Below are 19,041 nucleotides of genomic sequence, written 5' to 3' on the forward strand. Positions count from 1 at the left end.
CTGCACACAGGAAGCGCTCAATAAATACGACTGATTGATTCATTAAGTGGCTCCTTGTGGGCAGGGAACATGTCAACCAACTCTGAATGATTGAATGAATGAATCTCCCCCCCCCCCCCCCCCCACCGCCTTACCTCCTAACCCTCCCCACAGCACCTGTATATATGGATATATGTTTGTACGTATCTATTACTCTATTTATTTATTTTATTTGTATGTATTTATTCTATTTATTTTATTTTGTTAATATGTTTTGTTTTGTTGTCTGTCTCCCCCTTCTAGACTGTGAGCCCGCTGTTGGGCAGGAACCGTCTCTATATGCTGCCAACTTGGACTTCCCAAGCACTTAGTCCAGTGCTCTGCACACAGTAAGTGCTCAATAAATACAACTGATTGATTGATTGTTGGGTAGGGACCGTCTCTAGATGTTGCCAACTTGTATTCTCAAGCGCTTAGTACAGTGCCCTGCACACAGTAAGTGCTCAATAAATACGATTGATTGATTGATTGATTGTTGGGTAGGGACCATCGCTAAATGTTGCCAACTTGGACTTCCCAAGCGCTTCGTCCAGTGCTCTGCACACAGTAAGAGCTCAATAAATACAATTGACTGACTGATTGATTCTCTGGGCCTCATCTGGAAAATGGGGAGGAAGTCTGTGAGCCCCCCCAGGGGACAACCTGATCACCTTGTAACCCTCCCCAGCGCTTAGAACAGTGCTTTGTACATAGTAAGCGCTTAATAAATGCCATTATCATTATTATTATTGTTGTACGGACTCCAGCAGTTGGAACAGCGCTTCGTACAGAGTTAGCACCTAACAACCACCATGATGCTGAGCACTTAATAAATGCCATTATTATTATCTTACCTCCTTCCCTTCCCCACAGCACCTGTATATATGTATATATGTTTGTACATACTTATTACTCTACTTATTTTACTTGTCCATATCTATTCTATTTATTTTATTTTGTTAGTATGTTTGGTTTTGTTCTCTGTCTCCCCCTTCTAGACTGTGAGCCCACTGTTGGGTAGGGACTGTCTCTGTATGTCGCCAACTTGGACTTCCCAAGCGCTTAGTTCAGTGCTCTGCATCATCATCATCATCATCATCAATCATATTTATTGAGCGCTTACTGTGTGCAGAGTTGTTATTATTGCCAACTTGGACTTCCCAAGTGCTTAGTTCAGTGCTCTGCATCATCATCATCATCATCAATCATATTTATTGAGCGCTTACTGTGTGCAGAGTTGATTATTACTGCTGTATGGACTCCAGCGGTTGGAACAGCGCTTCGCACAGAGTAAGCGCCTAACAACCACCATGATGCTGAGCGCTTAATAAATGCCATTATTATTACGTTACCTCCTTCCCTTGCCCACAGCACCTGTATATATGTTTGTACATATTTATTACTCTATTTATTTATTTTACTTGTCCATATCTATTCTATTTATTTTGTTAGTATGGCTGGTTTTGTTCTCTGTCTCCCCCTTCTAGACTGTGAGCCCACTGTTGGGTAGGGACTGTCTCTCTATGTTGCCAACTTGGACTTCCCAAGCGCTTAGTACAGTGCTCTGCATCATCATCATCACCAATCGCATTTATTGAGCGCTTACTGTGTGCTCTGCCGTTGGGTAGGGACCGTCTCTCGATGTTGCCAACTTGTACTTCCCAAGCGCTTAGTACAGTGCTCTGCACACAGTAAGCGCTCAATAAATACAATTGATTGATTAAGTGGCTCCTTATGGGCAGGGGACATGCCAACCAACTCGGAATGACTGAATGAATGATGAATGAACTCTGATGATGAACTCTGAATGACTGAATGCTCCGCACACAGTAAGCGCTCAATAAATACGATTGATTATTACTGTTGTACGGACTCCAGCGGTTGGAACAGCGCTTCGCACAGAGTAAGCGCCTAACCACCCCCATGATGCTGAGCGCTTAATAAACGCCGTTATTATCACCGTACCTCCTTCCCTTCCCCACAGCACCTGTATATAGGTGTGTACATAAATAATAATAAATGCCCTTATTATTACCTTACCTCCTTCCCTTCCCCACAGCACCTGTATATGTGTTTGTACATAAATAATAATAAATGCCATTATTATTACCTTACCTCCTTCCCTTCCCCACAGCACCTGTACATATGTACGTACATATTTATTACTCTATTTATTTTACTTGTACATATATACCTACATATATAAATACGATTGATTATTACTGTCGTATGGACTCCGGCGGTTGGAACAGCGCTTCGCACAGAGTAAGCGCCTAACCACCACCATGATGCTGAGCACTTAATAAATGCCGTTATCATTACCTTACCTCCTTCCCTTCCCCACAGCACCTATATATGTTTGTACATAAGTAATAATAAATACCATTATTACTACCTTACCTCCTTACCTCCTTCCCTTCCCCACAGCACCTGTATATATGTATGTACATATTACTCTATTTATTTTACTTGAACATATATACATACATATATAAATACGATTGATTGATTATTACTGTCGTATGGACTCCGGCGGTTGGAACAGCGCTTCGCACAGAGTGAGCGCCTAACCACCCCCATGATGCTGAGCGCTTAATAAACGCCGTTATTATTACCTTATCTCCTTCCCTTCCCCACAGCACCTGTACATATGTGTGTACATAAATAATAATAAATGCCATTATTATCACCTTACCTCCTTCCCTTCCCCACAGCACCTGTATATATGTTTGTACATAAATAATAATAAATGCCCTTATTATTACCTTACCTCCTTCCCTTCCCCATAGCACCTGTATATGTTTGTACATAAATAATAATAAATGCCATTATTACCTTACCTCCTTCCCTTCCCCATAGCACCTGTATATAGGTGTGTACATAAATAATAATAAATGCCATTATTATCACCTTACCTCCTTCCCTTCCCCACAGCACCTGTATATAGGTGTGTACATAAATAATAATAAATGCCATTATTATTACCTTACCTCCTTCCCTTCCCCACAGCACCTGTATATATGTGTGTACATAAATAATAATAAATGCCATTATTACTACCTTACCTCCTTCCCTCCTTCCCTTCCCCGCAGCACCTGTATATATGTATGTACATATTTATTACTCTATTTATTCTACTTGTACATATATACCTACATTTATAAATACGATTGATTGATTATTACTGTTGTATGGCCTCCAGCGGTTGGAACAGCGCTTCGCACAGAGTAAGGGCCTAACCACCCCCATGATGATGATGATGATGATGATGTGTGTTTACTGGGCCCTGCTCCCTCGCCATTCCCACTCCCTCTATCCTTCCTTCTCCCTGTCCCAGCGCTCAGCGCAGTGCTTCGCCCATAGTGAGCGCTCACTGAGGGCCGTCGCCATGACGACGGCGACTTCCCGAGCGCCGTCCCCTCAGCTTTCCCGCCGCCTCAACGGGCGGGCCTGAAAATGGCGGAGGGGCCCGGGCCCCCGCCCGGCGCGCGCGCGCGCTCCCTGTCCCCGCATTCCCGTTCCCGGCCGCATTCCCGTTCCCATTCCCGTTCCCGTCGCGGCGGCGTCCAAACCGCCCCCTCCCAGAGGAGCCGCCGCGTCCGCCCCGTCCCGCCCCGTCGCTCCGGCCCCCGCCTCACCGGCTCCGGACGGCCGCCATCTTCCCCTCACAGCCACCAGGCCGCCCTCACGCGCCGTGACGTCAGCGCGCCCCCTGCGTCACCACGCCCGCTACGTGCGCCGGGAGACGTCACCAGACGAAGCCAAGGGGAGGCCGACACGCCCGTCTGGACTGAGCATGCGCGCTGGAAGGTGGACCCCTCCCCTCCTCCCACCCACGCTCCGGTCTGAGCATGCGCGCGGGAGCCGACGCGCCGGTCTGGTCTGAGCATGCGCGCGGAAGAGGGGCTCAAGCGTTGGTCTGGTCTGGGCATGCGCGCGGGAGGGAGCCCCCCCCCCCACACACACACACACACGCGTCGGCCTGGTTTGAGCATGCGCGGGGGAGCCGACGCTCCGCTCTGGGCTGACCATGCGCGCGGGAGTGGGGGGTGGGGGGGGGCACACGTCGGCCTGGTCTGAGCATGCGCGCGGGAGGGAGCTCTCTCCCAGACGCGTCGGCCTGGTTTGAGCATGCGCGGGGGAGCCGACGCTCCGCTCTGGGCTGACCATGCGCGCGGGAGTGGGGGGTGGGGGGGGGGCACACGTCGGCCTGGTCTGAGCATGCGCGCGGGAGGGAGCTCTCTCCCAGACGCGTCGGCCTGGTTTGAGCATGCGCGGGGGAGCCGACGCTCCGCTCTGGGCTGATGGGGGGGGGGGGGCACACGTCGGCCTGGTCTGAGCATGCGCGCGGGAGGGAGCCCCCTCCCAGACGCGTCGGCCTGGTTTGAGCATGCGCGGGGGAGCCGACGCTCCGCTCTGGGCTGACCATGCGCGCGGGAGTGGAGGGGGGACACACGTCAGCCTGGTCTGAGCATGCGCGCGGGAGGGGGGGGCCCATTCTTTATTTTTTATTTTATAATGACAGTTATTAAGCGCTTACTATGTGCAAAGCACTGTTCTAAGCGCTGGGGAGTTTACAATAATAATAATGGCATTTGTTAAGCGCTTACTATGTGCAAAGCACTGTTCAAAGCACTGGAGAGGATACAAGGTGATCAAGTTGTCCCACTTGGGGCTCACAGTCTTAATCCCCATTTTAGAGGTGAGGTAACTGAGGCCCAGAGAAGTGAAGTGCCTTGCCCAAAGTCACACAGCCGACAAGTGGCGGAGTCGGGATTTGAACCCATGACCTCTGACTCCAAAGCCCGGGCTCTTTCCACTGAGCCATGCTGCTTCCCCATTCTTCGGTTTGGTCTGAGCATGCGCCTGGGTGGGAGGGGGGGGGGTGCCCACGCTCCGCTCTACTCTGAGCATGCGCGCGGGAGGCTGAGGGGTAGGGGAGCGGACGCTCCGCTCCGGTCTGAGCATGCGCGTAGGAGCCGGTGTTCCGCTCTGGTCTGAATATGCGTGCGGGAGGGCGGGAGCCGACGCTCCGCCCTGGTCTGAGCATGCGCACGGGAGGGGGGACGCACGCGCCGATCTGTTCTGAGCATGCGCGCGGGAGCCGACGCGCCCGTCTGGTCTGAGCATGCGCGCCGGAGGGGGGCCGCGCGTCGGTCTGATTTGAGCATGCGCGTGGGAGCCGACGCTCCGGTCTGGTCTGAGCATGCGCGTCGGAGGGACCCTGGGGCTTTCGCTGAGTTTGTCCCTCCAGGCCTCGAAGCCTGCGCTCTCATCTGCTTCATTCTTTAATAATAATAATAATAATAATAATAATAATTTGTTATCCAGCGTTTAAAACAGTGCTTGGCACATAGCGCTTAACAAATACCATCAATAATAATAATAAGTCTCAACAATCAATCAATCGCATTTATTGAGCGCTTACTGTGTGCAGAGCACTGTACTAATCGCTTGGGAAGTACAAGTTGGCAACATAAAGAGACGCCCCCTACCCAACAGCGGGGTCACAGCCTAGAAGGGGGAGACGGACAACAAAACATACTGACAAAATAAAATAAATTGAATACATATGTATAAGTAAGATAAATAAATAAATAGAGTAATAAATATGTACAAACATACATACAATAATAAATGTCTTAACAAAGTTAACCATTCATTCATTCAATCGTATTTATTGAGCGCTTACTGTGTGCAGAGCACTGTACTAAGTGCTTGGGAAGTCCAAGTTGGCAACATATAGACACGGCCCCTACCCAACAGTGGGCTCACAGTCTAAAAGGGGGAGAATAGTCAGTGCACATAGCGCTTAATAAATGCTATCACTATTATTCATTCATTCATTCATTCAATCGTATTTATTGAGCACTTACTGTGAGCAGAGCACTGTACTGATCGCTTGGGAAGTACAAGTTGGCAACATAGAGATACGGTCCCTACCCAACAGTGGGCTCACAGTCTAGAAGGGGGAGAATAGTCAGTGCACATAGCGCTTAATAAATGCTATCACTATTATTCATTCATTCAATCATATTTATTGAGCGCTTACTGTGAGCAGAGCACTGTACTAAGCGCTTGAGAAGTACAAGTTGGCAACATATAGAGACGGTCCCTACCCAACAGTGGGCTCACAGTTTAGAACCATTGACATCTATTCCTGACCTGAGTCCTTATCCTTATCCTACCTTAGTAGGATAGTAATTGAGAACCCACTGAGTGCAGCAGTGTGGCCTAGTGGAAAGCACATGGGTCCTTGGGGGTCAGAATAATAATAATAATAATGATAATAATGGCATTTATTAAGCACTTACTATGTGCCAAGCACTGTTCTAAGCGCTGTGGAGGTTACAAGGTGATTATGTGCTCGCTCGGGCAAGTGGCTTGCCCAATGTCACACAGCTGACAATTGGCAGAGCGGAGATTTGAACCCACGACTTCGGACTCCAAAGCCCGTGCTCTTTCCATTGAGCCACGCTGCGTCTCAAATATGAGGGTTGGGTGAGAGAGGGGAGTCAAGGATAATAATAATAATGGTATTTATTAAGCGCTTACTATGTGCCAAGCACTGTTCTAAGCACTGGGGGGGGGGGGTATAAGGTGATCAGGTTGTCCCACGGGGGGCTCACAGTCTTAATCCCCATTTTACAGATGAGGTCACTGAGGCTCAGAGAAGTGAAGTGACTTGCCCAGAGTCACACAGCTGACAATTGGCGAAGCTGGGATTTGAACCCATGACCTCTGACTCCAAAGCCCGGGCTCTTTCCACTGAGCCACGCTGCCTCGCTCTGATGACACCAAGGTTACGGGCTTGTGATTCGGGAAGGATGGTGGTGCCGTCTACAGTGATGGGAGAGTTTGAGTGGGTAGATAAAGGAGCTCTGTTTTGGACACGTTAAGTGTGAGGTGACAGGAGGACATCCAAACAGAGACGTCTGGAAGGCAGGAGGACTTGTGTGTCGAAAACCAGAAGTCTAAAGCAAATTTCCAGCATTCAGAAATCGAATTTAGGAGCTTAGTACAGTGCTCTGCACACAGTAAGCGCTCAATAAATACGATTGATGGATGGAATTCAACTAATTACAGTTTTAATCATGGAGAAAACAAACATGAAATACTAGGGCTGGAATTTGGAATTAAGATAATTTGCAACACAATAAACTGAACAAGCCCATTAGCTATTTTCTAAGACGTTTAGTTATCCCAGTCCCACATCTGTGCATATAATTATTCACTGACTTTTCCGATTATTCGTAAATCTTGTTATTGTTGCCTCCCTCAGAGTGTAAAACCAGCTCCTTGTGGGCAGGGAATACTAGTGTTCGTTAAGCGCTTACTATGTGTCAAGCACTGCACTAAACAATGTGGTAGATACAAGATAATCGTGGACAAAATAAACATGAAATACTAGGGCTGGAATTTGGAATTAAGATAATTTGCAACACAATAAACTGAACAAGCCCACTCGCTATTTTCCAAGACTGCGTTATCCCAGTCCCACATCTGTGCATATAATTATTCACTGACTTTTCTGATTATCCGTAAATCTTGTTATTGTTGCCTCCCTCAGAGTGTAAAACCAGCTCCTTGTGGGCAGGGAATACTAGTGTTCGTTAAGCGCTTACTATGTGTCAAGCACTGCACTAAACAATGTGGTAGATACAAGATAATCGTGGACAAAATAAACATGAAATACTAGGGCTGGAATTTGGAATTAAGATCATTTGCAACACAATAAACTGAACAAGCCCATTAGCTATTTTCCAAGACTTCGTTATCCCAGTCCCACATCTGTGCATATAATTATTCACTGACTTTTCTGATTATTCGTAAATCTTGTTATTGTTGCCTCCCTCAGAGTGTAAAACCAGCTCCTTGTGGGCAGGGAATACTAGTGTTCGTTAAGCACTTACTATGTGTCAAGCACTGTACTAAACAATGCGGTAGATACAAGATAATCAAGTCCTACATGGGGCTCACGGTCTAAATAAAAGGAAGAACAGCTAGCAAATCTCCACTTTGCAAACGAGAGAACTGAGGGATGGAGAAGTTAAGCGACTTCCCCAATGTCAGAGAGCAAAGCCAGTGGCAGAGCCAAAACTAGAACTGAAGCGGCGTGGCTCAGTGGAAAAGAGCCCGGGCTCTGGAGTCAGAGGTCATGGGTTCAAATCCTGACTCCTCCAACTGTCAGCTGGGTGACTTTGGGCAAGTCACTTCACTTCTCTGGGCCTCAGTTACCTCATCTGTAAAATGGGGGTGAAGACTGGGAGCCCCCCGTGGGGCAACCTGATCACCTTGTAACCTCCCCAGCGCTTAGAATGGTGCTTTGCACGTAGTAAGCGCTTAATAAATGCTATAATTATTATTATTATTATGACCCCCAAGACCCATGTGCTTTCCACTAGGCCACACTGCTGCACTGGGTTCTCAATTACTCACCTCCTCCAGGAGGCCTTCCCAGACTGAGCCCCCTCCTTCCTCTCCCCCTCGTCCCCCTCTCCATCCCCCCGTCTTACCTCCTTCCCCTCCCCACAGCCCCTGTATATATGTATATATGTTTGTACATATCTATTACTCTATTTATTTTACTTGTACTTATCTATTGTATTTATTTTATTTTGTTAATATGTTTGGTTTTGTTCTCTGTCTCCCCCTTCTAGACTGTGAGCCCACTGTTGGGTAGGGACCGTCTCTATATGCTGCCAACTTGTACTTCCCAAGCGCTTAGTACAGTGCTCTGCACACAGTAAGCACTCAATAAATACGATTGATTGACTGATTGATGTATGTTTGTACATATTTGTTACTCTATTTATTTTACTTGTACTTATCTACTGTATTTATTTTATTTTATTAATATGTTTGGTTTTGTTCTGTGTCTCCCCCTTCTAGACTGTGAGTCCATTGTTGGGTAGGGACCGTCTCTATATGTTGCCAACTTGTACTTCCCAAGCGCTTAGTACAGTGCACTGCACACAGTAAGCGCTCAATAAATACGATTGATGTTTGTACGTATTTATTACTCTATTTTATTTGTATATATTTGTTCTCTTTATTTTATTTGTTAATATGTTTTGTTTTGTTCTCTGTCTCCCCCTTCTAGACCGTGAGCCCACTGTTGGGTAGGGACCGTCTCTATATGTTACCAACTTGTACTTCCCAAGTGCTTAGTACAGTGCTCTGCACACAGTAAGTGCACAATAAATATGATTGATGGATTGATTGATTGATTGTCTCCCCCTTCTAGACTGTGAGCCCACTGTTGGGTAGGGACCGTCTTTATATGTTGCCAACTTGGACTTCCCAAGCGCTCAGTGCAGTGCTCTGCACGCAGTAAGCGCCCAATAAATACGATTGAATGAATGAATGAATTTATTACTCTATTTTATTTGTACATATTTATTCTATTTATTTTATTCGGTTAATATGTTTTGTTTTGTTGTCTGTCTCCCCCTTCTAGACTGTGAGCCCGCTGTTGGGTAGGGACCGTCTCTACATGATACAACTTGTACTTCCCAAGCGCTTAGTACAGTGCTCTGCACACAGTAAGCGCCCAATAAAAACTATTGAATGAATGAATGAATGAATAGATGGAAATGGTTAACTTTGTTAAGAGGTTTGGAAGGGAAGATGAGGAGTTCTGTCTTGGACATACTGAGTTTTAGATGGTGGGCAGACATCCGGATGGAGATGTCCTGAAGGCAGGAGGAGATACGAGCCTGGAGGGAGGGAGAGAGAGCAGGGGCGGAGATGTAGATCTGGGTGTCATCAGTGTAGAGATGACAGTTGAAGCCGTGGGAGCGAATGAGGTTACCGAGGGAGTGGGTGTAGAGAACAGAAGGGGTCCACAGTAAAGGGATGAGAGAGGGAGGAGGAGCCCGCAAAGCGGACTGAGAATGAACGGCCACAGAAATAAGAGGAGAACCAGGAGAGGCCGGAGTCCGTGAAGCCAACACCAACACCTAAAACTTCGCGTGTCCGAAACAGAACTCCTCCTCTCCCAAATCAAACCCCTATCCTGCCCCATCACTGTAGGCACCACCACCATTCTCCCTGTCTCACGAGTCTGTAATGTTGGCATTATGCTTGATCCATCTCTCTCATTCAAGCCGCCTATGCAATTTGTCGCCAAATTCATAACATCGCTAAAATCCACACTTCCCTTTCCGCCCAAATCACTACCACCTTAATATATCAATCCTGTGCCACCTTGAATACTGCATCGGCCTTCTTGCTGACTTCCCTTCCTCCTGTCTCTCCCCACTTGAGTCCATACTTCACTGTGCTTGCCGGATCATTTTTCTACAAAAAAATCAGTCCGTATTTTCCGACTCCTCAAGAACCTCCGATGGTTGTCTATCCACCTCCACGTCAAACAGGAACGCCTTACCACAGGCCTTGAAGCAGTCAATCCCGTCACCCCCCTTCTACCTTACCTTTCCTTTTTGCTACAACCCAGCCCTCATCCTGTGCTCAGGACCGTGCTCCAGTGCTTAGGACAGTGGTTGGCACATAGTAAGCGCTTAACAAATACCATAATTATTATTATACGTCATTCCTCCAATGCCAATCTCCTCGCTGTGCCTCAGTCTCACCTATCTCGCCACCGACCCCTCCCCCTTTATATCCAACAGCCGATTACTCTCGCCTTCAAAACCTCATTAAAACCACACCTCCTCAATCAATCAATCAATCGTATTTATTGAGCACTTACTGTGTGCAGAGCACTGTACTAAGCGCTTGGGAAGTACAAGTTGGCAACATATAGAGACAGTCCCTACCCAACAGTGGGCTCACAGTCTCCGAGAAGCTTTCCCCAACTAAGCTCTTTTCAATCATTCATTTCATTCATCCAGTCGTATTTATTGAGCGCTTACTGTGTGCAGAGCACTGTACTAAGCACTTGGGAAGTACAAGTTGGCAACATATAGCGACAGTCCCTACCCAACAGCGGGCTCACAGTCTAGAAGGGGGAGACAGAGAACAAAACAAAACATACTAACAAAATAAAATGAATAGGATAAATATGTACAAATAAAATAAAGTAATAAATACGTACAAACATATATAGAGGTGCTGTGGGGAGGGGAAGGAGATTCATTCATTCAATCATATTTATTGAGCGCTTACTGTGTGCAGAGCACTGTACTGAATGCTTGGAAAGTACAATTCGGCCACAGATAGAGACGGTCTCGACCCAACAAGTTACTCCCAGTCTAGAAGGGGGAGACAGACAACAAAACAAAACATGTAGACAGGTGTCAAAATCGTCAGAATAAATAGAATAAGGCGGGGGGGATGGGGAGGGGGAGGAGAGGGAGAGGAAGGAGCGGGAACCGACAACTTCCCAAGCGCTTAGTACAGTGCTCTGCAAAAAGCAAGCGCTCACTAAATACAATTGAATGAACGAAATTAATCAGGTTGTCCCACATGGGGCTCCGTCTTCATCCCCATTGTACAGAATCCCCACTTTACAAAATCTTATTTCCTCTTCTCCCACTCTGTTCTGCATCACCCTTGAATTTAGATTTGCACCTGGGATTCACCCTACGCTCAGCCCCCCGGCTCTTCTGTGCATATCCGTAGTTTATTGTAATGTCTGTCTCCCCATTTAGACCGTACGCTCACTGTGGGTAGGGAACAGGCCTACTAACTCGGAGTGCTTAGTGCAGTGCTCTGCACGCAGTAAATGTCAATATATCCGATCGGTTGATTAGATTGTAGAGGGAGTAGTTTTAGAAAGCAGGTATTGAAGGTTTAGTCAGGGAATAGATGACTATCTCTGGAATTTCCAACGATCAATCCCGATCAATTGTATTCATTTGTAAAATAAAATGTATTTTATTAATACAATATCAATTGTATTTATTGAGCGCTTACTGTGTGCAGAGCACTGTACTAAGCGCTTAACGATGCTCATAGCCTAGTGAAATGATAGTGTTCCTCAGGGGATAAGCATATTCTAATTCCAGCATCCAGATGATGCAGAGAAGCAGCGAGGCTCAGTGGAAAGAGCCCAGGCTTTGGAGTCAGTGGTCATGGGTTCAAATCCCAGCTCCGCCAATTGTCAGCTGTGTGACTTTGGGCAAGTCACTTCTCTGCGCCTCAGTTACCTCATCTGTGAAATGGGGGTTGACTGTGAGCCCCCTCTGAGACAACCTGATCACCTTGTAACCTCCCCAGCGCTTAGAACAGTGCTTTGCACATAGTAAGCGCTTAATAAATGTCATTATTATTATCCTTCAGAGAGACCACAGATGATTTTGCTACTTTTCTCCGGCTTTAAGTTTCTCTGCTGTAGTTTCCCGCAGTATCTTCCCCGCCAACCCAAACTAAAAATGCTGGTCAGACTCTATTCTAAATATCCTCCTTGATGTGCTTCAGGTACTATTATTCATCATATTTGTTTTGCAGAGCACTGTGATCATTTTCAGTTCGTTTGCAGGAAATTGCTTAAATCCTAGGGGATCTAAAGCTGTCGGCGTTCCGACTACCTCTCTGGAGCCCTTGGGCTTTCAAAGTATCCCCAAATATTCTTCGGTATCGTAAATGCAATCACACGTCTTCCGTTTCTCAAATCTACCCCCTTCGTCATTAAGTCTTCCACTTCAGACTGTTTCTTAGATGGTTCCACCTGGATTTCTCATTATCTTCTCACAAACGCGTCGTTCCAAAGATAAATCTTTTTCAAAACCTCATTTTCGGCATACTGTCATCACATCACATCTGCAGACCATGTCTTCGATGTTTCCACCTGGATTTCTCATCATCTTCTCACAAATGCATCGTTCCAAAAATAAATCTTTTTCAAACCTCATTCTCAGGATACTGTCATCAGATCACGTCAAAGCTCCAAACCTGACTGCCTCCTCGCCTGTCATCACCTGGAAGATGCCTACTTTCCTCGAATTTAGTAGTGGTAATAGCCTTCATTAAGGGCCTTCTGAGTTCAAAGCACCAGGAAAAATACACACAGGTGAAGATTAAAGGAAGTCCCGGGCCCCAAGAGGCTTTAATAATCTAAAAATAAGTGTGGGAGAGGAGGTTGGCAACAGCTACACAAGGAAAGCTGAAACGAAAAACTATCAAGTAATAATAATTGTGGTATTTATTAAGCACTTACTACGGGTCAAGCAGCGTGGCTCAGTGGAAAGAGCCCGGGCTTTGGAGTCAGAGGTCAGGGGTTCAAATCCCATTCCACCAACTGTCAGCTGTGTGACTTTGGGCAAGTCACTTCACTTCTCTGGGCCTCAGTTCCCTCATCTGTCAAGTGGGGGTGAAGACTGGGAGCCCCCCGTGGGACAACCTGATCACCTTGTAACCTCCCCAGCGCTTAAAACAGTGCTTTGCACATAGTAAGTGCTTAATAAATGCCATCATTATTATTATTATCCTCTGGGCCCCGCCTCTGGAAAATGGGGATGATAACCGTGAGCCCCATGCGGGACGGGGGCCGTGTCCAGCCCAATTTACTTGTACCCGTCCCAGCGTTTAGTGCAGTGCCTGGCGCAGAGTAAGCGCTTAACAAATACCGATTGTTGTTACTAGCAGGGTAGGGATGGGGGTGGGTGTGAAGGGCCCCCTCCCCATCCCCCCCCACCCACCCTACCTCCTTCCCCTCCCCACAGCACCTGTATATATGTTTGTACAGATTTATTACTCTATTTATTTTACTTGTACATATTTACTATCCTATTTATTTTATTTTGTTAATATGGTTGGTTTTGTTGTCTGTCTCCCCCTTCTAGACTGTGAGCCCGTTGTTGGGTAGGGACCGTCTCTATAGGTTGCCAACTTGTAATAATAATAATAATAATGACGGCATTTATTAAGCGCTTACTACGTGCAAAGCACTGTTCTAAGCGCTGGGGAGGTTACAAGGTGATCAGGTTGTCCCTCGAGGGGCTCACAGTCTTCATCCTCATTTTTACAGATGAGGTAACTGAGGCACAGAGAAGTTAAGTGACTTGCCCAAAGTCACACAGCTAATTGGCACTTCCCAAGCGCTTAGTACAGTGCTCTGCATACAGTAAGTGCTCAATAAATACGATTGAAAAAAACCCAACAGTGCTTTGCACATAGTAAGCACTTAATAAATGCCATTATTATTATTATTATTATTATCACAGTGGAATTAGCAGATTCATTCATTCATTCATTCAATTGTATTTACTTAGCGCTTACTGTGTGCGGGGCACTGTACTAAGCGCTTGGGAAGTTCAAGCTGGCAACATATAGAGACGGTCCCTACCCAACAGCGGGCTCATAGTCTAGAAGCGGGAGACAGACAACAAAACCAAACATATTAACAAAATAAAATAAATAGAATAAATATTTGCTATCATTCCTTACCTCAGAGTCATGAGCACTCTGTTATTTACACTTATATATATTATTTTTTTATAATGGCATTGATTAAGCACTTACTATGTGCCAAGCACTGTTCTAAGTGCTGGGGAGGTTACAAGGTGATCAGGAGACGCGGTTCCCACGCCCAAGAAGTTTATGATCTAGTACAATCGTTTTGGTACAATTATTTAAAATAAATTTCAGATGGGAGAAAGGAGGAAGAGAAGATAGATGTGTAAATAAGTCAGTGCTTAAGATACGGACATAAGTGCTTTGGGTGGTTCATTCATTCGTTCACTCGTATTTACTGAGCGCTTACTGTGTGCAGAGCACCGTACTAAGCGCTTGGGAAGTCCAAGTCGGCAACCTATAGAGACGGTCCCTACCCAATAACGGGCTCACAGTCTAGTAGGGGGAGACAGACAACAAAACAAAACATGTAGACAGGTGTCCAAACCATTAGAATAAATAGAATTATAGCTATATGCACATCATTAATAAAACAGAGTAGTAAATATGTACAAGTAAAATAGAGTAAATCTGTACAAACATATACGGGTGCTGTGGGGAGGGGAAGGAGGTAGGGTGGGGCGGATGGGGAGGGGGAGAGGAAAAAGGGGGCTCAGTCTGGGAAGGCCTCCTGGAGGAGGTGAGCTCTCAGGAGGGCTTTGAAGGGAGTGGAAAGAGCACTCACCTGAGACTCAGAGGACCTGAGTTGTAATCCCGTCTCTGCCACATGCCTGCTGTACGACCCTGGGTAAGTCACTTAACTTCACCCTGTTTGCCTCAGTTACCAGCGTGGCTCAGTGGAAAGAGCCCGGGCTTTGGAGTCAGAGGTCGTGGGTTCAAATCCCTGCTCCGCCAAGTGTCAGCTGTGTGACTTTGGGCAAGTCACTTCACTGGGCCTCAGTTCCCTCATCTGTCAAATGGGGATGAAGACTGGGAGCCCCCTGTGGGACAACCTGATCACCCTGTAACCTCCCCAGCGCTTAGAACAGTGCTTTGCACATGGTAAGCGCTTAATAAATGCCATCATTTTTCTTATTATTATATGGAGGTGGATGGCGTTGCCCTTCCACTAGGATTTGCACACTTTATTCACCCCTCCCTCAGCCACGTAGCACTTTTTTGTCCATATCCAGAATTAAGTGCACTTATTTACATTAATGTCTGTGTCCCCTTTCTAGACTTTAAGCTCCTTATGGGCAGGGAACGTCAACCAACTCTGAATGATTGAATGAATGAATCCCCCCCCGCCTTACCTCTTTCCCCTCCCCACAGCACCTATATATATGTATATATGTTTGTATCAATTACTCTTTATTTATTTTATTTGTACATATTTATTCTACTTATTTTAGTTTGTTAATATGTTTGGTTTTGTTGTCTGTCTCCCCCTTCTAGACTGTGAGCCCGCTGTTGGGTAGGGACCGTCTCTAGATGTTGCCAACTTGGACTTCCCAAGCGCTCAGTAAGTGCTCAATAAATACGACTAAATGAATGAATCCCCCCCACCCAACCTCCTTCCCCTCCCCACAGCACCTGTATATATGTATATATGTTTGTACGCATTTATTACTCTATTTTATTTGTACAAATTTATTCTATTTATTTTAGTTTGTCAATATGTTTTCCTCCTTCCCTTCCCCACAGCACCTGTATATATGTATATATGTTTGTATGATTTATTACTCTATTTTACTTGTACATATTTATTCTATTTATTTTATTTTGTTAATATGTTTTGTTTTGTTGTCTGTCTCCCCCTTCTAGACTGTGAGCCCGCTGTTGGGTAGGGACCGTGTCTATATGTTGCCAACTTGGACTTCCCAAGCGCTTAGTACAGTGCTCTGCACACAGTAAGTGCTCAATAAATACAATTGAATGAATGAATCCCCCTGCCCTACCTCCTTCCCCTCCCCACAGCACCTGTATATATGTTTGTACACATTTACTACTCTATTTTATTTGTACAAATTTATTCTATTTAGTTTGTTAATGTTTTTCTCCTTCCCCTCCCCACAGCACCTGTATATATGTATATATGTTTGTACGCATTTTTTACTCTATTTATTTTATTTGTACAAATTTATTCTATTTTAGTTTGTTAATATGTTTTGTTTTGTTGTCTGTCTCCCCCTTCTAGACTGTGAGCCCGCTGTTGGGTAGGGACTGTCTCTAGATGTTGCCAACTTGGACTTCCCAAGCACTTAGTACAGTGCCCTGCACACAGTAAGTGCTCAATAAATATGATTGAATGAATGAATCCCCCCGCCCTACCTCCTTCCCCTCCCCACAGCCCGTATATATGTATATATGTTTGTATGCATTTATTACTCTATTTATTTTATTTGTACATATCTATTCTATTTATTTTATTTTGTTAGTATGTTTGGTTTTGTTCTCTGTCTCCCCCCTCTAGACTGTGAGCCCACTGTTGGGTAGGGATCCATCTCTCTATGTTGCCAACTTGGACTTCCCAAGCGCTTAGTACAGTGCTCTGCACACAGCAAGCACTCAATAAATACAATTGAATGAATGAATGAATGTTATATTGTATGCTCCCAAGTGCTTACTAGAGTGCTTTGCACACAGTAAGCTCTCAATACAGTCGATTGATTATAGCATCGGCCTCTTTGCCTTACCTCCTTCCCTTCCCCACAGCACCTGTATACATGTATATATGTTTGTACATATTTATTTCTCATTTATTTATTTATTTATTTATTTATTTATTTATTTAACTTGTACATATCTATTCTATTTATTTTCTTAGTATGTTTCGTTTTGTTCTCTGTCTCCCCCTTTTCCCCCTTTTAGACTTGTGAGCCCGCTGTTGGGTAGGGCCTATCTCTAGATGTTGCCAACTTGTACTTCCCAAGTGCTTAGTACAGTGCTCTGCACACAGTAAGCGCTCAATAAATACGATTGAATGAATGAATGAATGTTATATTGTATGCTCCCAAGTGCTTACTAGAGTGCTCTGCACACAGTAAGCTCTCAATACAGTTGATTGATTATTGCATCGGCCTCTTTGCCTTACCTCCTTCCCTTCCCCACAGCACCTGTATATATGTATACATGTTTGTACATATTTATTACTCTATTTATTTTACTTGTCCATATCTATTCTATTTATTTTATTTTGTTAATATGTTTGGTTTTGTTCTCTGTCTCCCCCTTCTAGACTGTGAGCCCACTGTTGGGTAGGGACTGTCATCATCATTATCATCAATCGTATTTATTGAGCGCTTACTGTGTGCAGAGCCCGCTGTCTGTATATGTTGCCAACTTGTACTTCCCAAGCGCTTAGTACAGTGCTCTGCACACAGTAAGCGCCCAATAAATACGATTGAATGAATGAGTGAATGAATGTTATATTGTATGCTCCCAAGTGCTTACTAGAGTGTTCTGCACACAGTAAGCTCTCAATACAGTCGATTGATTATTGCATCGGCCTCTTCGCCGACCTCCCTGCCGCCTGTCTCTCTCCACCCCAGTCCATCATTTACTCTGCTGCCCAAGTAGTTTTTCTCCAAAACGATTGAGTTCATGTTTCCCCACTCAAGAGCCTCCGGTGGTTGTCCATCCACCTTCAGCATCAAACAGAATCCCCCTTCAGCATCTCCCTTCTTCTCAACACGCTATCTGACCTTGGCTTCACAGACTCCGTCCTCTCCTGGTTCTCCTCTTACCTCTCCGGTCGTTCTTCCTCAGTCTCTTTTGCAGGCTCCTCCTCCCCCTCCCATCCCCTTACTGTGGGGGTTCCCCAAGGTTCAGTGCTTGGTCCCCTTCTGTTCTCGATCTACACGCACTCCCTTGGTGACCTCATTCGCTCCCACGGCTTCAACTATCATCTCTACGCTGATGACACCCAGATCTCCATCTCTGCCCCTGCTCTCTCCCCCTCCCTCCGGGCTCGCATCTCCTCCTGCCTTCAGGACATCTCCATCTGGATGTCTGCCCGCCACCTAAAGCTCAACATGTCGAAAACTGAACTCCTTGTCTTCCCTCCCAAACCTTGCCCTCTTCCTGACTTTCCCATCTCTGTTGACGGCACTACCATCCTTCCCGTCTCACAAGCCCGCAACCTTGGTGTCATCCTCGACTCCGCTCTCTCATTCACCCCTCACATCCACGCCGTCACCAAAACCTGCCGGTCTCAGCTCCGCAACATTGCCAAGATCCGCCCTTTCCTCTCCATCCCAACCGCTACCCTGCTCATTCAAGCTCTCATCCTATCCCGTCTGGACTACTGCATCAGCCTTCTCTCTGATCTCCCATCCTCGTGTCTCTCTCCACTTCAATCCATACTTCATGCTGCTGCCCGGATTATCTTTGTCCAGAAACGCTCAGGGCATATTACTCCCCTCCTCAAAAATCTCCAGTGGCTACCAATCAATCTGCACGTCAGGAAGAAACTCCTCACCCTGGGCTTCCAGGCTGTCCATCCCCTCGCCCCCTCCTACCTCCCCTCCCTTCTCTCCTTCTCCAGCCCAGCCCGCACCCTCCGCTCCTCCGCCGCTAATCTCCTCACCAGGCCTCGTTCTCGCCTGTCCCGCCATGGACCCCCGGCCCACGTCATCCCCCGGGCCTGGAATGCCCTCCCTCTGCCCATCCGCCAAGCTAGCTCTCTTCCTCCCTTCAAGGCCCTGCTGAGAGCTCACCTCCTCC

General features: G+C 46.2%; 1 protein-coding gene across 3 annotated transcripts in view; it reads right to left on the reverse strand.

The window, feature by feature from the left end:
* WDR33 (WD repeat domain 33) overlaps positions 1–3,739 on the reverse strand; it is a 199,077-nt gene extending 195,338 nt beyond the window's left edge. For all 3 annotated transcript variants that reach the window (XM_038748663.1, XM_038748654.1, XM_038748588.1), the window contains exon 1: positions 3,657–3,739. The gene's annotated coding sequence lies outside the window, so the exon portion shown is untranslated. The remainder of the gene's footprint in view (positions 1–3,656) is intronic.
* Between the last annotated feature and the right edge of the window lie 15,302 nt (positions 3,740–19,041).

Source organism: Tachyglossus aculeatus, chromosome 1, assembly GCF_015852505.1.
Source record: "Tachyglossus aculeatus isolate mTacAcu1 chromosome 1, mTacAcu1.pri, whole genome shotgun sequence".
NCBI classification, from domain to species: Eukaryota; Metazoa; Chordata; class Mammalia; order Monotremata; family Tachyglossidae; genus Tachyglossus; species Tachyglossus aculeatus.